The sequence below is a fragment of the Neopelma chrysocephalum genome, unplaced genomic scaffold (genome assembly GCF_003984885.1).
Source record: "Neopelma chrysocephalum unplaced genomic scaffold, ASM398488v2 Primary Assembly neopelma1_23, whole genome shotgun sequence".
Lineage (NCBI taxonomy): Eukaryota > Metazoa > Chordata > Aves > Passeriformes > Pipridae > Neopelma > Neopelma chrysocephalum.
The window spans coordinates 665,223-688,124 of NW_020897691.1; the positions used below are offsets into that span (position 1 = coordinate 665,223).

The following is a 22,902-nucleotide window of genomic DNA, read 5'->3' on the forward strand; positions in this document are numbered from 1 at the left end:
TTTTTTAATTAAATGGAAAAATTTAAAAACTTGCCAATGGAAAGGGAAGAATTTAATTTCAAGTTTCATTAAGGAGTTTGCTTCCACAGCTAAGACTAAGGAAAATAGCTAGTGGTCCCAGCTGTGTGCATATTATACAGAAACAAAAAAAAAATTAATAATTAAAAAATAAATAAAGGAAGAGGCGTGCCAGCAAAGCTAACATCTTTGGCATCCACTCGACGTGCTTATAAAGCATGAAGCAATTACCTACTCTATCATTTGGGGCTAGAGCATGTTTTCGTACCTTCATGAGCTCACAGATGATTGAAACTGTAACAATTTAGCCTTTCTAATTCAGCATTACCCCAGAGCTGGGCAGCACTCTGTCTCTACTGTGATGGAGTTTGAGGATGACATAATCCACAAGGTACTCCTGGATATTTTTCTGGGGGTTCTAAAAGAAAATCAAGTCAGTTGGTAATAATGAAGCTGCTGTCAATAATACCAAAAGCACCGCCAACACGCTCAAGACATTCAATATATTAACAGGTAGTAGATCAGATGCATTCACATTACTTCTGTTGAATTTACCTTTCATAGTATTAGGAGTTCAGGAAAAAAATGATCTTTCTCTCATTGGCATCATCAGCACTATCATCATCACACCATTGCCACCAATCCAGAAAGTTCAAAAAGCCTGAGAAAGGAACAACCCCCCAGAGTAAGAGCACACACCACACCTACAAACTGCAGGCAAGGACCAAGTTGTCAAGACATTTCATCCAATTACAGATGATTTCCTGCCGCCCTTGTTTTCTCACAGGGCCTTAGCCAGGGGCAGGGAGTGGGCTCTCCAGAAATAGACAGAAATGACACTAAAAAAACACGATGAAAATATCTGGCAGTACACCCCCTATGCATCTACTTGTTAATGATTTTAACTAAAATCTGCTTTCCTTAAATATCGTAAAATCTTCCTACATAAACCATTACAGCCTTCTTAGTCATTGCTCCTCACCTGTCAATTATCATTATTTAAATACGTTATCTGATGTAAAAGCACTGGAGTAAATCGGCAGTTGAGGGTGAAAATGCAAATGCTGTGGTTATCAGAGCTAACAGAGCCAGCCTGCCTGCAAGCCTCTGCATGAACAGTGGGATGACTCGTGCACCAAGGCTTGGGAAGGGTCCATCGCGTCAAGCCCCAACAGACTGTACTCCTTCATTCTCACAATCAACATCCAGGATGGTTTGGGTTTTGTTGGGTTTTTGCTTGGTTGGTTTTGGGGCTTTGGGATTTGTTTTTGTTTTAAGGGAATAAGAACATATCTGAACAGGTAAGATGAAGCTCACTAGCTGCTAGCTACATATGTGGTACTGGGTGGTCTGGGGAGCTGGTTTTTAAAACAAGGGCTCCAAAGAGACACAGCATCCCCATAGTGAGGAAAATCACCCAATCCCATCCACAGTCACGAAACATGATTCACCTTGATCCCAGTTTATGTATCTGGGCACTGGCTTTGCAGTGGACTTCTGTTGTTTCTGTCCCATCTTTAAATACTTTGCTTTAAGGAAAAAAGAAATGTCAGGAACTGAAAAGCATAATGTCTTGAAAACTATTTCCTTCTCCCTTACAAGCTCATTTCAACAGCTCCACAGAAGTACCAACTTAAATTCATTCACACAGCATATCACCAGCCATAGCAATTCTCTCTTCTCATTCTCTCCAGTGGTTGCCCCAGATAAAAAGGCCTTAGCTATGGTTCACAGACTGTTTGCCACATGCTCCTCTTCATCCAAGTTTCATTCCTAGTTAAGGTTTCAACACTGCTAAAGTAAAAGACAATCTGCTACTGAGCTTCTAATTAAGCATACAAAGCTGATAGTGTTAACCTGAACATCTCTGACTTTTCACTTAAGGCCCTTAAGGTTTCCAATTCAATTTCTGGCTTCTCCAATCACACAAAAATAATGAGGTTGAAAATGCAAGTAGTGCAATATGACACACATCCTCAGTGGCACCACAGTACTAAGGGTAAGATGTAGGTGGCAGAAACAAAATCCTGTGAAAAGAGAAAGACCAAGGCAAAAAGAACAATGACCAAAGATAAGACATATTTTCATTTTAGTCTCCCATTTGATCCATGTTAAAATATTGGCAGGTTTGAAATCACTACATTTCTCTTTGTTCAAAAGCCACCTTCTCCATTTGAAAAGGTATGTGAATTGATCTGCTGATCATTCTGTGCTTGGCTGTTCCATATAGGATGTATACAAAATTGTCTTCTGTGTTTTTACTGCATCAGTATCTTCTGTGTTCTGAAATCTTAATCAGGTTTTTCTAAACCTGTAGATTTGGTAAAGTTTCATGATGTTAAGTGTTCTGTAAATTTCCTCATTTCCCTCCCAAATTATCTGGCTACAAAGTGCAACCTTATAACATGAAAGGAGTGTAAATTACATGAAAACATCACCTATGTGTTGTATAAGAATTGTTTTGTTTGCAGTCTCAACATAATGAGAAAACAGAGATAGACAGGTGAAGTTTATGTGTTTTCCTCTACTAGATATGTCCCTATAAGGTATCAAAAAACATTAAATACCCTGACAACTCTAAGGAGTCTTTGGTGCTGGGGTTTGCCTTGGAAATTCTAAACCTGATATGGGAAAGCTGTGCTCACTTACAGTTCAAACCAGTCACTATGTGCATACTAACCTCTACTTTAGCTCATGTGCACAGTCTAATGGCTTTGCACAATGGCCAAGATGTAAAGTAAGATTAGATCTCTTAAAAAGAAAGCAGAGCTGAAGAAACTATGCTTTTATATTAGAGGTATCTAGAATATTATCATATCCTAAATCAATGAAAAGCACTATTGCATCACAGGTACCACTGTCTGAAATGCATAAATATATGTGAAATATTTTAACAGAAAATACTGCACTTCCAGGTCCAGAACCATACCTTGGTTATATATTACTTGAATGTACAACAAAGGTGTAATATAAACTACTAGTACAGGAGACAAAATGTATTTGTATTAAGGGATGGTGGGCCGTATGATAAATCTGTCCTTTGTCCTTCCATCCACAATTCAAAGCTCTGCCTAAATTTAAAAGTTGATAATAGCTTCAAACTGGATAGGACACTGCTGCTGTATTTTCAGAATTTCAGAGGAAAGTGCAACAGACAATAAAATTCACCACTTTTAGAACAGGTACTCTCTATATTTACATTTATATTGAAACGTGTAGGAAACAGTAAGTGGTACTGATCATACAGTGCTACAATCTGTATCGTTATCTTGCCTTTCACTTACTGTGATATAAAGTTTTATCTTACAAAGTGCATATTATCTATACTATGGCATATTTAATATCATGATGCAAATCTGAAGCTCAGAAAGTAGAGAAAAATAGTGCAGGCACCTTAGTGTTACATTAAGGATTTTTTTATTCTTTAAGAAATGTTTTCACTCAATCCTTTACTAAACTTTTTATAATTTGAAAAACATTTGTAATTTCACATTTTTTCCCCAAATACAGTATAAGCCTAAGAGAATGCAGGCACATACATCAATTTATTATGTTACCAATTAAGGACACAGCTCTACATCGCTTCTACAAAGAATTTATGCACCTAGAGGGTATTTTTTTCAAGTCATACTTCATTGGTTTTTTTATCCTCTTCTCATGGGAAATTCCCATCAAGTATAATAAGGATGAAACCCATAAAGTTTGAAAGAAATTAAACAAACTCCATAGAAATTACTCTAAACATCATATGGGTCATAGGAGAGTTCAAAAAAATATTTATGTAGCTAACTGAATTCTATAGCAGATAGGCATTACCCTAATAAATCCCATGAGCTGCTTTAAGAGGCCTATGAACAGGATATAGCCCTCCACCAAATTCTACAGGACTTTTTAATCAATGAAACAAATACCCCAGCTCACCCCAGAAGCAATGCAAGAGGAGAATGTGCACAAGAGCACTGGAAAGTGTTCTAGAAAAATAACTCATTTTAGCTTCATATTTTTGGTGGGTTTTTATACAGAGCAGTGCAAGAGAAGGCAAAAGAGAAGCAGGGGGAAAAGCCAATCTTGTGATTGTGATTAAAAGCTCACTTTTTGCACCTTAGTAGCTGATAGGAAATGATGAAGTATAAAATAAATGAATGAAGAATTTAAAAATGTTATGGATGGAAAATCACTAGTGAGAAGGAGGACATGAGATACAAGGTATATTAGCATAGAAAAATACTGAGTAGGCAGTAATCCAGAGGCATTCATGCTGATCCTTATTCTATGGGTCTCAACCAGACAAAACCCTTAAGGAAGAATGCACATTTTTGGTTTCTATTTGGTGGAAAGTGGAGGAGAACAGGGAAGGAAATTTTTAGTTTCCTTTCCTAGCTGGAAAAGTATGTTTGACCAGAAGAGAGTCAATGTAACCAAAAGGCTGTTTTAAAAGCCAAGAATTCAAGTATACTACAAGAATTATAAATGCAGAAATGGAGCTATCGAAAGAATGTTTCTGAAGGCTTTCCTGCTTTCAAATGCAAGGTGCTTGTCTTGGAAATGATAAATTGAGACAATACTTTCAGGCTCCCTTGGTGCCATTACACCCAATCATACAGGGTGACATTTCTTTGATTTCCACTCCAAGACTTCATTGCATCTCCTTTAATTTCTTACCAAAAAAAACTCAGAAGGGAATAATTCAGTTAGTGTGCAAGTAAATTTTTCTATGTCTACATCTCTGTGCCATGTATATTAATAATCGACATGTTCATGTAATTTGACAAAATGATCAAGCATTCTCATTTTAGTCTCTGGAAATCAAACTGTAGTCTTCAAGTTATGTTTTAAATAAACTGTGAATAAAATTACTATAGCCTATATAATATAATAATGGCCAGTCTTCGCGAACGAAGATTTGGGGAAAGGTCTTTTTACCTTTCCAGCCTGCGCAATGGATTTTTTAGGTGAGACACAGCCTGCGCTGAACTGAGCCCACCCTTTAATCCTAAGGTTCATCTGCCGGGGCCAAGCAAGCTTGGACAATGGCAGTGAGGTCCTTAGGACGTAGGTTTGTTTAGAGTGTCCTTCTCATAGATGGATGGCCTCACAGGGCTAACGAGCTACCATCTGCCCGGGGGACATGGGATTCGAACCCGTGGTCGCAGCAGTGAGAGTCCTGCATGCTAACCACTAGGCCACCAGGGGTCCCCACTATAGCCTAATAGTAGCAAAAAATAGCATCTGACAGTTTTGGTTCTGGTGTTTGAAACTGCCAACCCAACCTTCAGTAAACTCTCCATGAGGTTCTGGCCTAGCCCACACAAGCTGCCTCTGATGAACGCAAAAGGCTGAGTACCATAAAATCTATGTGGCAGTACAGGCACTTTCTCATAGTCTTATTCAGAACTAATGTGGCCTATTAAGAGGCTACTGAGTGAAACAGACACTGTGAACAACCAGAAGTAGAGGGACCTGTAGGGTAATTATGACAATAACAGTCTCAGTTCTATGGCATTATCATCCTCCTTCTGGACAACTATTAGAAATACATTTGAACAGACCTCTTGTCCATTTATCCACTAAACATGTTTCCTGCTGGAATACTTCATTGCCTCTTGCATTCATAATGCAGGCTTGTGGTGTTGTGAAAAAGGAATTGTGTTATCCATCTTCAGAGCTTTTGCAGCATTTTTTTTGAAAATCCAGTGAAGCATACGTTACAAAGGAAAGAAAGTAAAGCAAGAGTGGTGTGCTAACCAGTAACACTGTAGGACTGCAATTCAGAGAGGATTACCGATTTCTTAGCACGGCCTTTGCAGACACTGTGTCTTACAGTGTATTATAGAGATTGTTCTGAAGCCATCATGGTCAAAAGTAGACATCCTGGAATTAAAATGAAAGGCATTTAACAGCTGAGCTCCCCAGTACAAAGATTCACACCACATAAAAAAAAAAAATATATTTATCTTCACTTTGTTTTTGCCTATTGCTATGTCTCAGCATATTGATTGTTCTGCTTCTCCATCCTAACATCCTACCAAATCTGCACAGCAGCTTCCACAAACACAGTTCTCTTTTACTAGGACTTGTTAAGCACCCACTGTGATAGCAGCAGACCGTGACCCACACCAAAGAAAAAACAAAATGGTGTGTGAAAGTTCATAATGTCAGCAAATATCCATGACTGTATTGGTTTTCTCACTTTTTTTTTTCCAGAAAAGCTTCACATGTTTCCTCATTCCACAGGAGTCATGTTGTTGATTCATCAGCATCTTTTTACACCTGCATCCCTCCTGCTGCCTCCTGTGGTGCCACTGCAGAGCCCATATTATTAAGCCCAGCAGATGTATTAGCCTGGGCTTTGCTACATATCCAGCTTCTTGTGTGGTTGTGTATCACCAGGACAGCATGCAGTCACAACTGGGAATGGGTGAAAAACGCAAAAGTTTGAGTCAGCTCCTCAAATTATTTTTTTTCTACAATGTATTACATCATTGAGCCTCCATATTTTCTTCTTTCTCTAATTCTTAAAGATTACGGTCATGGTTCTACAATGTCTGCATATTCCCCATTTACTCAGCAGTACAATTTTCTCTAACTGGAATAAAAGCACAAAGTATATTTCTCTTGACCTACCTAAATCACTGTCTAGAGAGTTCATGCTGGCATTTCTGTGAATGCTGGGAGGACAGATTATACTCAATCTAGTTAAAATGGCAAATTAGCCCTTCACGTAGCCTTAAACAAACATGAAATGGCAGAATGGCTTGATGTCATTTCACTGATTTGCATCATTTACCTGCTGTTTTTCATCTAGTTCTGAGTGCTTTAAATCAAATCTATTAATTTGTGAAACCATTGCTTGATGAACTTTTTCACTTGCTGCTCCTCCCTGAAAGAAACACTTTTCCTATTGAAAGAATCACTGAAGTAACACGCTCAACATTTTAAAGCCCAATTACAAACTCCAACAAGTGCTTCATTTAAAGTCCATGCCTTAGTAGTTTGAGGTATATGAAATATGTAGTGCCTGAGTCATGCAGAGTCTGAGTCACTAAAAAAATATAATAAAAGCAATTGGCTTTTATTCCTCTACCTCTGATACACGCTTATGCTACGCAGAAAATGGGAATACCAGGAACACAGATACACCAGTGCGAAACTGTTAAGAATCACAAGATAAGACATGCACAGAGACAGTACGTACATAGCCCTGGTTTCATCTGTTCAGTAGAAACTAAAAACATGAGCTCACACAGAAATTTAAGTACTTTAGCTCGTGTACAATTCCAGTAACACAGATCTAATGGCACCACCTTGTAGCAGGCTGACAGAATGATTTATTGTCACTGTTGAATTGCCTTGGGAACCTGACAGCTGTCATTGAGAGGCAGTAAATAAATAGTACAGCATATTTCATTTTTTTAAAAGAACTATATTAAAATTAGTTGGGTTATCTGGTTAAAGCACCCAAAAGTAGAGTGATAAAAGAGTTCAGAGTTCAGCTATCAAGAGCCCTCTGCTCAGTCTTTAAAGCCACCTTCTGTTTTGTACAGAGTACACTATTAATCCATAGCTGTCCTGCAGAGAACAGATCACTAATCATTTTTTTCATATCAGTTTTATACTGGAGGTAGATCAAAACAGCAACTAATTTGACCCTACAGAATTAAATCAGGGGAAGCTGTAAGATGCCAGAAGCAGGGAAAAACCCACCAAATATAAGATGCCATCAGAAAGAACATCAGGCTCTTTAGTAAAGCAAGAGAAAAGAGAAGCTACCTACGGAAGAAATGCCAGTCTCCTCAGATGCAGGTTCCTTTCCTCAAAAAATCCAGAATGTATGATGCAGTGGAGATCAATGCATGAAAGACTTCAATCTATAGAGAAAGCTAGAGACAAATGGCAGCAGGTGCCTAAGCAAGATCCTAATATCATCATGTGAACAGTGCAACAGACTGTGTCCTATGAGTAGGAGGATAAGCTGCCAACTTTAAAAGATTTACAAGGAAAGGAGGTCTCAGAAAGAACACAGAGACCTTTTGCTGTTTTATCTCTTTTCTTGCTATTTATCTTTTAGTGAATTAACAGTATACTTGTCCTTAATGGGTACTTTTGGATCATAGTCAACCTATGCTCTCAGAGAGAAAATGCTTCCCTGATGGTCAACACAACCAAGGCATTCCTATGACAGGCAGCAGTAGCTAGCCCTCTATCCAAGGAGCCTCCCTAGCAGAGTTAATCCGTAGCAACCCACCTGGCCATAGGCAGGTGGTGCCATGTTTGTCATCATGCTTATGAGCCACCCAACACTGGGCATTTCATGACACACAACTGCTCCCAGCACCTCTCACTGCAGATTTTCTTCCCCTGACACCAGCTTTGTAGTTTCTCCTCTTCTCTAGTACTGGCTTTGGTGCTTGTTCAAATCCTGCTCTCCAGCAGACCTAACTAAACCCAGCCAACAGTTTTCTGCTAACACAGCTCAGTGCTAAAACAGCAGCCATGACAAAGAGAAACAAACACAGTACTTTGTACTTATAACTGACTATTCTGCAATTGCTTTCCATCTTTAAAAGACTGGAAAAAACCACAGTTGTTATTATTTGTGGCTTCGCCCTTCATAAATTTGTGTGCTTTCTATAGGCATTTAAAACTAATCTTTGGACATGCTCTGGATATAGAGAAGATTCTTTCCAAACCATCACTTGACAAGGAACCAAATGATTTTTTTTATTATTTCAATAGAGGTTGAAATGGGGTGATGTGCCAACAGTGGCACACTGTGGAAGTATTCTATCACCATCTATGGATAGAAAACAGCACAAAATAACTGCATGTTGGACTTTTTTTTCCATTTTATGCCTATTCTTTGAAAACTCGAATCACTACTTCAGACATTCCATTCCAGACACTTCTCATCCTTACAAATATGGCATATTTTTCACAGTTTGTTTGTTGCAGGGGTTTTCAAATAGACATTATATATGCACTGAAACATGTCCATTTCTTTGTCAAGGGAATTAGCCATTTTTCTGTAAAGTGACTTCACAAAGTCTTGACAAGACTTTCACCGTCTTGTACATAGTCTTTTTTAGCTTTAAAGGTCAAACGTCCCAGACTAAACATTGCAATGAATGCACACAGCATACACACCACCATGGGACATGAAAAGAAGCATGAATCAGTTTCTGCTGTTAAATAAATTGAAAATTTTTGGCTTTTTAAGGTATAAATGCAGCTTTTTCTTCAGATGCAATAAAAACAGGTTTAAATGTTACCCTTCAGCTGCCTTTCTCTTTACTCCAGAAATCCCATTTCTATTTCTCACACAGTAGTGACAACTGAGCCTGATTACTTTATGTTACTGCACGTTTGTCATGATGTTTAAGGATAAGAAATATTTAACCTGTAACCAGCTTCTCAGTGCCATTTTCTCCAGTTGATATGTCACTTGCAACAGAGTTATTAATTAGTTTCATGACCCTGACAGAACGAGAAGACTCAGCAAGTCTCACCCAACTACTCAAAATACTGTTTAGGAAGTGAATTTCCAAAAGTGGTTTCTTATTCTCTTTGAGAAATGGTTACACAGGTGATTTCTGAGTTGGCACTGAAATGGCTGGAGAAGGCAGCCCAGCAAATAACCTCCAAACGAATATCCTGTGCAATGAATGGTTCCTTCTTCACTATCCTCTAATTACCCTGAGCAAATTAACTCTGTTTTCAAATTCACAAGATTATTGTTCTTCCATTGCGAATCTAAAATGCTGAAGCTGAAAGAAAACTGTGTCCTTTCTGAATCACTTGTTCAGCGCCAAAGGGAGCCGTGGTATAGGTGAGCAGCCTTGGGCCTCTTGCTTTCACACAAAGGGTACACACAGCTCCATGCTTCCTGAAGAAAAACCTGCATGTGTGGGCCAAAGAAACTCTCTTTCCCACAGCTCTATGACCTCTGTAATGCTAATGGAACCTAAAATGGGACTGATAATATTTTCAGTCATAGTTCCAAGAGGCTACATTTTTAAAAAGGAAACCATGTTCAACTATTCAGCAGTTCTGGCCATGATTTCTTGCTGCTCAGTGTCCTTGCATCTACAAGGGAGGCTCTGCTGAAAGCCACGTTGATACAGATAGTGCTGCCTAATTAGCCTACAGAAAAAGCTGAAGTCAGAAAGGGGTCTGTCAGTTAGCAGAACAATGATGCACAATTAATGTATTAACAACAAGGGCAGAACTATATAATCATATGTTAATAGTACTCCATTTACCATACACTAGCTCACAGGCAGATAGAAAGCAATAAATCCATGGCATTTTTAAATACTTATCTGCAGAACTAAAATGTATACAGGGAGGACCCAGAGATGTAGTGAAGAGCCATGAACTGGTAAAATGTTATATTTCAACAATTAAAAGAGGAATAAATAAATAGCAAGTTGGTAAGATGACACATCAACTAAATGCTAATCAAAGTACTATTTATATTTAAATATGTACACACTCCATTTTCTTCCTCCCAGACAAAAAACACCCTAGGGATGTTAGTGCTGAGATTCTTCAATGCTGAGGTGACACTAAAACCACAAGGAAACTAAGAATGACCTTGTACAAATGAACCAGCAAACAATGCTCATTAGCAACTAGCCCTAGTAAGGCAGTGTTGGAGGCAAACTAAAGTAGAGAAAGTGAGTGCTACCATGGTCACTGGTTCAGGGACACTTAGGAGGAGCAGAACAGTTAAGAGAATTGTATGAACAGTATTAAATATACATGATGAAAACCATGCATTAAGAAAAGATTGGTTAACATATATTTAACTGAGAAAGATGCTCCATTAATACTATTCAGAACCACTTTGAGAATAAAAGTGTTGATTTGATATTACTGATCAGGCAACTCCTTCCCTCCAGTTGTCAATCAAGATCATAATGCAAAGGCTTTGAGGACAAATGGTGCCAGAGAACTCTGTGGTAGATAGATTTTCTCTCTTTCTTACTGACAGATTATGCCAACTGAAATACCTGTTAATAATTTTAATTAGTTTCTTTCCTTGTTTTTATTTCACACAAAATTTAAATTAAAAATTATCTCTATAAAGGAACAAGTCTTGCTTAATGCTGTTTAGTACCATTTATTCGGAGCAAGTTGCACTCAGATGACTGTCCAGTGGCCCATGACATTGTGTACAATTTATAATCCAAATGCCAAAAAGAAAAAGAGAGACAGAAAATAAATTTGATTTTAATAGGAATATGGAGTTAATTAGTCTGAGTTCTTCTTATTGTATTACTAAACTATCTTGTCTGGCATCCAGTTAATTATCGGCTATAGCCTCACAGAGTGTTCTTTTACAAAGTTTCTGTGAGTTAAAGCCTTCTTTCTCTGCAAGTAAAGAAAGACTTACTCCAGAAAGAAGATGAAGCCCTGAGCTAAGGTTATCTTATCCAAAGCAGTACAATACCTATTGATGTTACTTTAAAAGTGATAAATTATCACCCGACAGTTATCTAACACCTTGAAAAGAACTTGATCCTTCATATTAAAGACTTATATTGGTTTCAGTGGGAACTGGATCTCTCTCCAATACCTATCCATGTACTGCCAAAAATAATATGTGATAACTGGGTAATGCAAGCATGGATGAGAGGAAGACAACATGAGGAAACATGAGAGGAGCATAAGTCTTGCTAAAGATAGGCTTGATACTTCTGAGGTGCTTCAGTCTGTCAGATTTGTTAAAAAACAGAAACAAAGAAAGGCTTTGAATTATTTCTAGGTTCAAAAACTGATAAATTGACAGGTAAATATACTCGTTCTCTCTGAACTTCTGAATGTGATTGTTCATATTACAGATGAGTAAAAACCACACTTTTATTATCACAGTAGGGGAAAAAACGCAAAAACACCCACCATCCTGAGTGGTGTGGCAGTGAGGTGCTGAGCTTGCCAAAAGACTGCATAGCCAAGAGCTCACCTGGCTGACTCCTTTTCCTCAGAACCTTTCAGTAAAAGGCAATCACACAGAGCAAAACAACACAGTAAGCTTATCAGTATGTATTTTTAAATGTTACAGTTTGTGTTTGAGATTCCTCTTGCCACATTAAGACAGTCTGCAATTTGTACAGACCAACTGTGCTGGGTTTGTTCTTGGCAGGTCTTCTAACTGGTTTCACACTGATGCAAAGACAGGATTCAGTGCAAGACTGCTTCTGTTGAGAAGGCTTTTTTAATTAAAAAAAAAAATCATCAGAACTGACCCTTTTGCACAACACCAGGTATGCAAGAACTAGGTAAGAAGGTGGAAGAAAGGGATTATTTCAATGGTTACTTTTTACCTTTGTGGTAGAATTGAAATGATTAAGTGATACTAAAACATGATGTTGGAAGCCAGTCAGAAGGAAATTACAAGCTTCTAAATCTGACCTAGAATAAGGGCATAAAAAGGAAGGAATTATGTCCTAAAGGAACCTTCATGGTTCTCCCAAGGCCCAATTTCACTCAAGTTTATCCTATAAGGCAAAAAACTTCTTGTAGCTGTTCTCAAGGTGATGAATCTTGAACACTATGTCATACTGTGACCAATGTCTTTTCACAGTCTTAAATGGTGCATTAGTAGTAGAAGGTACTATATAATGTAAATAAGAAGTGGCAGCAACCAAATATTTAGCTGTATGATTTTTCCTATTTTTTTAGTGCAACTGGTATGTCCCTTGTTCATATTCAGTAGAAACTTTCTACACAAATAACTTCACTCAAAAAGAAAAAATAAAAAAGTCAGATGGTCAAATATCAAGTGCTGTGCATCGTGACAGCAGGTGGAAGAGAGAGCCATAATTTTAAAACTGAGAATTCAGGCAACTAAGAGACATTTTGAGAAATAATTTTACAAACTACAAATTTCATAAATTTTAACATAAATGACTATTCACTGAAAAGCACATAAGCTGCTTCACTGGTCCTCAGAGTGCATAGCTTCTCAGCTCAGGTCTTTCTCCTGGCCCCATCTCTAACTCACCACCTCCTTGCTGCTGCTGCAAGATGTGCTCAACATCCTCTGACTCTCCCCAGCCTACAATTCAGCGCCTTCCCATTTTGAGATCTGCTGGTTTATATACCCAGAAAAGAGCATCATGGTCACCATGGATGCTCTCTTATATAACAGGCCACAGATCTGCAATGTACATTTACAGAAATCATAATTAATAAGCTTTTACCAGCCTTCAATCTGCAATGTTTAACTGTCATCAGAGTAAAGATCTTATTTCAACTCCAAGCATTTCATTATTTCCTAGCCATTGCCTGTCTTTACACACCGGGTAGACTTAAGAGTCATCAACTACCAAATTTCACATCAATGCAATTATATTTAATCAACTCTACTTGATATTTCTTTTTGATGAGATTACAAGTCATTTTGACAAGAGCTATTTTCCACAGGTTCATGTTGATTGGCATTAATTATATTGCCTTCTTTTAATTTTTTATTAATTAATCTTTATTAATTTCAATGTGCTGCTCTGTTTTGCAGAGTGCAAAACTGAATCTCCATGAGCAACAGTGTGTTTTCAAAATGGTAGAGAAGTCTGAAAAATACAGCAAAGAACTTCACTGTAGAAGCTGCAGGTCAAAAGCAAACTGTTAGACATCTGTATTGGGCTCTAATGAAATGCTGTTGGCCATATCATTACAAGCACTACAAACTTCAAGTCAATGTATTGAAAGCGGTGCAGAAACACCAAGGGCAAAAATAATTCTCTCCCTATTAAAGCACAAAGGAAGGAGTCAGAGACTCAAGCATTCTTTTGCCCTTGAATCCCCAAGATCTAGCTTATATAAGGTAACACAAAATACCACATCCTCTGATTGCTCACGAGGATTTTTAAAGCTCTTCTTTCCTGTGCTTGCCAGGGCAGAAAACATGGGCTAAAATTCAGCAGATCCAACTAGTCAAGAAAGACTCACCAAGCAAGCTAAACAAACTCCTATTCTGATACCCATACTAAGGAGGAGAGCCGGAAGAAAATTTATAGACAAGTATGTATTTGAATGCTCCAGTATCATCTTTGTGTGTTCAACTACATTGGTGTGGAGGGAATTTGCTGTTTGCAAACAGACACTAAACAATTAGAGCTCAACTTAAAAAACATAATTAGCACTTGCTGCTGTTTTTCTGTGGCTTGTGTGCAAAATGAATTGTGTCTGGGCTGAATTTTCTGAATCTTCTCTATTCCCCCTTTCAGTAGCAGCTGAAGCAATAAGAAAACCAAAGCAGTGCTAGTTCGCTGCCAATGCAAAAGGGTTCATGGAAGTGAATGTCACTTCTGTATTCATATCTGATGACTCTCCAAAGAGGGAATAAAAAAAGTTTGAGAATATGTTCATTCCAGTGTAAAAAATAAAGAGTACTGAGCAAACTGAGCACCACAGCAAAAAATTACAGTTCAGACAGGTCTATTTCCTGGTGTGTTTCTCCTGGGCTACAAACACAAGATTGGGATGTGCTCTGAGAATGTGGTAGACGCTTACAGTATGGCGAGTTTTGCAGCAATTCCTCCCATCGTCTGTATCAATGTGATCCTCAGCCAAATTTCTCTGCAAATCACTGAGGGAGAAATCTTTGTGCAGACTGCTCCACGATTTTGCAGCCCCTTCGCAGCCCCATGACAGATGCAGCTCTGGGCTTACACCTTCTAATCCTAATCCTAGGCTTTGCTAAACTTTAGCTCCCCCAGCGCTGTGGCCCAAATGAACCAGCTGACAGAGGAGAAACATTTTCACAGCTTGCACTGGTGTTTTGCAGTCCTTTCTAGCCTCACATCCACTGCAGGTGTGGGGTCCAGCTCCCCACAGCCCAGGCCTCCCATGGGTCCCACTGAGCCAAGCCTTCCCATGGGCCCACATCGCTGCCTGGCCTCAGCCTGTACCCAGGGAGGAGCCCAATGCCCAGGGCTGCTCCAGTGTCCCTGGGCTGCTCCTGGCTGGATGGTAGGACAGGCCCTGGCTGTCACCCTTATGGGCTGTCACCCTTATGGGGAGCCCCCAGCCCTGCAGCACTTGACAAGACCATGGCATTGGCTAAGCCCTCATCACCCATAGCCCACAGCAGCAGTCTGCACAGAAAAGCTCTCCAGGTAAAAATCCTTTTGCGGCCTACACATTCATGTGGTGGCCAAATTGGCTCAATCTGTGATGATGGCTTTTTCCAAGAAACATCAATATTTAAAACTTCCTGAGTATGTGAAACAGAGGCTCAGCTGTCAGGGCTGTTTGACTTCCAGCCAAGAACTTTGCAAAGCAAATATGAATGATTTGCCATGGGCGTTCCACAGTATTGCCCATATTCACTACTAGAAGAGCAAAGAAAACACTAGCTATAGGAATTACTATATCTGAAATCACACATCTTCTTTCCAAATATTTAAGCAGTTCAGCCTCTCCTGACTATGTATTACTCCGGTAAAAGCAATGGAAAATACAGTTGGGGTCAGAAATTAAAACCGAAATCTCAAAGTTCATATTTTGAGCATGATCTCCAAGACCAATTCCAACAAAAAAATAAACTGCACAATACCCAGAGCTCCCATATAAGTAGTTTATATTTCTAGAACAGAACCTCACTGAAGGCTCATCTCCATGATCGTCCCTCCAATAAGACAATGATCCCTTTGTCCACTGAGATGAACACCAAGCATGGTCAGGGGCTGGAGCATGTAATGTGGGAGGAGATGCCGTGACAACAGGATTTACTCAGTCCTGAGTAGGTTAAGGGGAGCTCTTCGTGCTGTCTACAACTGATGAGAGGGTTTAGAGAATATAGGGGTGGACTCCTTCTTGGAGGTGTAAAAGGACAGAAGGGGAGGCAAAGGACACAAACTGCAACATGGGGAAATCAAATTATACATAAAGAGCATTTTTTTCCACCATGAGCATGGACAGCCACTGGAATCTGCCCTCAGAAGCTGTAGAAGGTCCCTCCAGTAATATTCAAAACTCTGTGAAACACAGCCCTGAGCAACCTGATGTAACTGGACCTGCTTTGAACAGGGAATTGGACTAAAAGACCCCCAGGTGTTTCCCCAATCTGAATTATTCTGTGATTTTACAAACATTAGCTTAGCTTTTAAGAAGTATAAAAAATACTACTGTAAGTATTTGAGTATAAGGTTTTAAACATTTGTGTGTTTGACAAATACAAACCCAGCAAGGGATAAAACCAGTTTCTGCTGTAAATTAAAGAGGAATTTTGTTTCCATGAACATCTGGAATATGTATGTACAATTGCCATACTGCTAAACAAAGAACTGGCATGAAGAAAAAGAAAAGGATCTGTTTTCATTTAGGATATTGTCCCTTGGAGCTAACATAACGTATAATATGTTTGGGGTTTAAGTGTATTATTTTTAGGAATTAAATATAAACAAAATTTCCAAAATTCAAGAATAGTACTTTATGGTAGAACCAGAGATAAATATGAATCAGAACACAGCTATAAGATCTGCCTCCTGGAAGTACTAAAAAAGTTGTAATTGCTTCACAGGTACAATTTCACAAGTTACCTAGATGTGCAAGAATCTAGATTCCAGTGGTCGTCACTGGACTCATAAGCACATCAATAATTCTAGAAAACGGGATCTAGACTTCTGAATTATTCCTGTCTCACTGCTCTTGTAAACCTGGCCTCTTTGCAGTTTTGAATTTTTTTACTTTAGGAATATATTGTTTCATAGTCACAATGTTCTTGTCATTTTTAATGCAAGTTAAATCTGAAACTTTGAACCCGTACATACCCTTCAGATCCGGGTGTAAACTTCAGCCTAGATCCAAGCCACCCTTATGCATGGCAATTTCTTAGCAACTCTATTAATGGGAGAGTTAAAGCCTCAGTTAGGTACCTAATTTCTAAAGACAGAATATCGGAAGACTGAGGCACTTGGCTTAACATCACCCCAGCTTCGCGTGCTGCAAACATATAAATCGACCCATAGGAAGCACTGAAGACAGACATTTCTGAAATAATGTCTCCTTCCTAGACCACAGCACTTTTGTAGCACAGAATTAGGCATCTGTGTGGAAAAGCAAGTCACAGCTCCAAATTTCTTCCTGGGTGTAGTCACAAAGTCACACATAATAGCTGGCAACTCCCTTTTCTTTTAGATGTGGCTGCTGGAGGAAGAGAATGGCAGCTACAGCACCTGCCCATCCAAGCAAGAGCTCGTTCCTTCTCACTCACTGCTGGTGGCCCTGTGGACTCCTCCCTCTGCAGCAAAGCATCCTCAGATGACATTATTGTCAGAGACAAGAAAAAGGACCTACTCCATCCTTGTGTATCATTTAAAGACGTTCTTTTAGGTTGCATGAGCTGTTGTCCTTTACTCTTTTCAGGTTCAGGGACGCCTGAAACAGTTCTCCAGTTTCCTGGAGAAGTACCCTAACCTCTCAGTTAGTACACAAGTCAGGCATATTCACACAGTACAAGGGTGGTTCCCTGAGGCACAAAGGATATCTGCTATTACCTATTCTGTGTATATATAGGCATAAGCTGTGTCCCGGAATGAAGGCAAGCTTCATTCAAGCACAGAGTTGTACTCTAAGTCATATTAGTTAGACTCCTCTTGAGGTTCAGTCCATCACCAGCCATAAGAGAAGCAAAATCTTTATACATTCTATGTTCTCATTCCTACTACCCATTAAGCAAAAACAATGTGCCAAGCACAATATAAACCAAAAAATCAGTGCTGTGTCTGTGCCCACATTGAAGGCATCCTGAAGATTTTGCTTTCTATGATACTAGATGTCAACAATGTGTAACGAACTCTTACCATGATGTAAGATAATTTCACATAGTTGTATGACTACTGCTTACACACAGATCCTGTTTGCAGAGAGGATAAAGCATTAGAAGGACAAATGTGATGAGCCAGAAACAACTGAGACAGATTCAGCTTTCCTTTGTCATTCATAATAAAGTAAATGTGATTATTCATAAAAGGCCCTTCGTATTTCCTGCTCATATTTGTGGACAATTAGTTTACTGATCCCATTGTTTGATCACTCTGTAAAGCATATAGCTTCTGTGGAAACTCCCTGATTCCTTTTGCCTTAGGCATTCCTTGCTTACCTTCTCTGACTGATTAATCTTATTGACTCAGGTGTTGTTAGCTAATCAGTCCACTCTTCACAGGTGAACAAAGGAAATTTGATGCAAGGGCTGCTCCTATTGCTTATGTTAATCAAAATTTACTGATTCAGATTTTGCCTCCTTCCAGCAGACCCCGACATCCTTCCAGCTTGCAGACAATTACATTACATTACATACTGCGCACTTGTCTGAAGCGTTTATCTGTGTTGTAGAGCTTCTCTGTAGCAGACAGCGTGTCGGTGCCTGTGGATTCTCTGAATTCCCAGAGATGGGAACCAGATGCTACCATAACTATGCATACAAAAAATAGTATCTTCCTATAAAAAAGCCCTTGAAGGACTTTATTCAGATTTTATGAGCCATCAAGTGGAACAGCTGGGATTTTTTTGGTAGGGGCTTTTTGTTTGATTTTTTTTTTCCATTGCTTTAATCAGTTCAGTAATTTTCAAGCACAGACATTTGCCCCAAAGCATTTGCCTCCAGATACAATATGTTTTTATTTCAGCTTTTGCTGCTAAATTCTACTCTTCATTTATTTGTCAAAATATTATGATGTTCTTTTCCCACTCTTCATGATTTTTACTCATCTGCTTGTGTCAGGAGTGAAACATCCATCACTTTTGCTGACTGACATCCTCAACTCAAGAAGCAAAGGACAAGTAAAGCATTTGTAACTTTAGGAAGGCTTCTTTTTTTTCCCTTTTTCCTAATGTACTTTTTGTAACTGACAAGCACTGGATGGAATTTCAAAAGAACAGGAAAACAATGCATCACTACAACAGATGTGTGCCCAAAGAAGCTATGAAAAAAATAAAGGTGTTCACATCTTGTTGCATAAAAAGGCAAAAATGAAAATGACAGATAATGATGGTTTAACAGAAACAGGTAAGCAAAACCCTCTGAAGTTCATCTAAAACCCCCCTGCAACAATTAGAATACTTAATTTTTAATCACTCCTAAATAAATTTAGAAAAATAATTGTTTAATCCTTTCTTGAATGGCAATTTTTTCTCAAGCTTTGTTACAGCATTGCCGTATAAAAGAGCAGAAGAAATAGTTTTCCTTGTTGTTGCACCTTCACACACAAATGAGTATGTCTTACCAGATTGTTAAAACTATTATGACTCTCTAATGTAGCTTCCCATATAGCAAAAGCAATGGATCTTTCCTACGTTAAATCTCTTAAAGCCCCCTAAAGTGTGGTTAACTTCAGCCTTTTTTTTTCAAATATCAATTCTAATTTAAAAAACAGACCCTAAAAGACAACTTTTTCTAGTCTTGTTCGTTTCAGCAGGTCATTGCCCTCTCCAAAACATGCACGTTTCATTACGATTCAAAGTCTGTCTAAATTCAACTTCCTGCCATTACATCCTGACATGCTTTTGTCTGCTAGACTGAAGTCCTCTAGTATCATGTTTCTGTTCCCTGCAGAGGTTCTCTGCACACTGTCAACACATCTCTCTCTAAATCTGTTTGATAAACTAAAGTCAAGCTGTTGGAAGGCATGGTTTCCAAACTTTTAATCATCTTAGTGCCTCTTCTCAGAGGCTTCTCCATTTTTTCAACATCCTTCTTAACTGTGGACATCAGAATTATACAGAGTATTCTAGCAGTGGCCATATCTATTACCAATGCTCCCAATGTTCTTATTCTTACAGATATTAAGAGCTGCATTAGCCCTCCTGGCAAAAGTGTCCCACTGTGAGCTCATATGGAACTAATTAATCATGACACACAGACCTTTTCCAATAAGCCCTTCTTAGTCCATTGGTCCCTATTCTGTAAGCACGGTCCACATTCTTTGCTATTGGTCTCATGACATTATGTTTGACACTGATGTAACACCTGTTGCTGGTACAAATGACTAAGCAATCTCTTACCAGCAACCTTCCCAACACCACCTGAAAGGTTTAACAGTATTTTTCCAGTTAGTGCTCTATGGCCTTCTGTATCTCTACAGAACCCCAACAGGAACAGTGTCATTTAACATAAAACAGAATTTCATCTAATGTAGTCTATTTAATTCATTTGCATTTTTTTTCACATTGTTGCAATGTATTAATCAAGAACTCACAGTGTGTTAACCCAAATAGTTCAGTGAAATACACAGAGACTGTATTTTATCAGTTGTACTTTATTAACTAGATATCTAATCATCTCAGGAGTAACCTTTCAAGCCAGTATGACCAACACATGTTTTTCATAATCCTAAAGTCACTGGCAATATTTTAATTTTATTTTTTTATTATATCCCATCATATGAATTTTCCTGTTTGCCCCGGATCAATGTAATGTCTAGTATTTTTTATGGGAACCTGGATTGTTCCGCTAAAACTTTAAATAGGTAATAAAGGTAATATTCCTTAAATGATGGCATATTACTTCATTGGTTTCCCCAGAATTTCATGACTTAGTGAAATACTTCTTTTTCAGAGTTTTATTTTGTTTTCCCTCCTTCTAGTCCCATTCCCATGCATAGTTTGATGGAGAAGGTACATCCATATCTTATTTCTATCAGCTCTCAACATTATTTCATGACTTCTGCAATATAAAATGTTTCTCTTCAACTTGTGGAATCATAGGAATACTCTTCTCAGCTTTCATTATGCAAGTCCACTTCTGACCTTGAAATAGGCAGAGAGAGAGGGAAAAGGCAAAAATAAGCAAATACAATCTTAATATATAAAATTTAAAGACCGTTATAACTCAAAGATCAAAAAATTATCCTTTTTTTTTTATCTTATAGTGGTTTGCATCTCTCTCATGACAGGTAATAGTTGAGGCTGGCAGAAATGCCAGTTTTGGAGCATAAACTCTGTTGTTTGGTATCTTATGGAGACAAAATAAATCAGAATAAGCAAGTTTCAAACAGAAAGTCTAAGGCTAATTAAAAGACCTGAACAGGAGGTCATGAGGCCCTTGGGAATCTCTGAACAGTGCTGTCTTGCACATTTCAGAAATAAATTGTTGGACATAACTCAAATGTCTTTCACCTTGCACAACTAGTCTGATATTTCCACAACATAACATAACTCATTAAAGCAGTTCTGTTTTAATAAAAGGTTGATGCTGCTGTAGTTAAGGACAAACATGATATAAGATGGAAAAGGAATAGTTATTGCAATGAGAAAGCTTAGACTCACATTAATTTGTTTCTGCATAATAAAAAGCAAAAGCAGAAATAGGCAACTTTGAACATTCATACAGTGTTGATACGCTCATCCTGGACAGGTTAGGAACTCGGCTTGCTTACAGATGGCTTGAACAGGAGACACAATACTGTACAATTTATCTCAGTATACTTTTTCCTTTCTAATGAAAGGCTGTCTGATTTTTCCCTTTATTTGCATACAAAGAGGTATTCAGAAAAGAAACAACTATAATTTCCGCTAATGTTGCATTTTCTGTCTTTCCCAGATTTCCAGTTTTCACTTATTCAGCATTCTTTCTTAGATTCAAAGAGATTATTGCTGTAATTTTCACAATAGATTAACTAGTTTGGTTCCTTCCTCTCATGACTGTTAGAATAATAAAACCAAAGATCTCATCACTAATTATCAGCCGTAGTATTTTAGCCTGGCTATTAAAAAAAAATGAACTGATATACAATCTACGTGACTCTCTGACTATACCCTAAAAGGAGATTTGAATCCATTGCCCAATTTTGACCAGAAGAACAGAGACATTAAAGAAATTAAGTGTTTGTTCACCTCCTGAAAATAGACAGCTGCATAGAAGGGGCAGACCCTGACAATGCTTTGATTGAAGAAATTGCTGAAAATTCTTTATTAAACAATAGAAAATACACTTGAGGAAAAAGCCTCTAGAATTCCCCAATCATAGGAAAATCTCTAAAGCTACACCCCAAACTCACGAAATCTCAAGAAATGTATTCACAGGGAAAATTGTCTCCATTAGTCGCAATGTTCCTGTAATTATTTATGAATGTGTACATTCATTTCTTGGTTTATCCTTTAACAGGTCTGTTTCCTGAAGGCAACTAGTACTGTCAAATCAAGATCTGTGGTAGAAAGCTCTGGAGTCCCTCTCCTGCATGCAATGCATTCATGTATTCCCGAACTTGAGTAACTCAGAAGAGACCAAAAGTTTGACTGAAATATGCCAATGGATAGCAGCTGTAAGACGGGCATCATGTTCAATTTACAGCTGAGTAAAGAGATTCTAAATCTCTATTTGGTATGATCCACTAAGTCATGTATAAGGGTGTACTGTGGTCCTAAATCTTATAAGCACATCACAAGCGTGAATGCATACAAGCCCAACTGGCAGTTGTCTACCTAATATTAAATTATTTGGCAATAAACAAATACTTTAACATTTCAGCATATTTTCTTTTTGGAGTTTTTATTCAATGAGCAAGGAAAATACTAAAATGGCCTGTATTCCTTGGTAATTGTAAGGAAAAGCCAGTTATTCAGCAGTTGAACAGATTGCTCTCAGGGTTAAGAAAACACTGACTGAGCAGGCGATGGAAAGGGTTACACACAAGGTAAAGCAGAGCTGGAATTTCAAGACTGCTGGGGCAGCATTGTAACAGTATTTGTAACAGGAAAGCAGTAATCAGAATAGAAGTTTGCCACTCTGAACTTCCAGGTGTTTAGGAAAAATCTTGTTACTATGGATTTATGATCTCTTTGAGTCAAGGTTAGTTTGATGTTTTTAAAAACAGAGGGAAAAAACAACTGGTAGTGCATATAATTTTCTGCTCTAGACAGTGCAACTACATCAATTCA

General features: G+C 38.3%; 1 protein-coding gene across 1 annotated transcript in view; it reads right to left on the reverse strand.

The window, feature by feature from the left end:
* KIF26B (kinesin family member 26B) overlaps positions 1 to 22,902 on the reverse strand; it is a 284,115-nt gene that overhangs the window by 137,474 nt on the left and 123,739 nt on the right. The window lies entirely within an intron of this gene.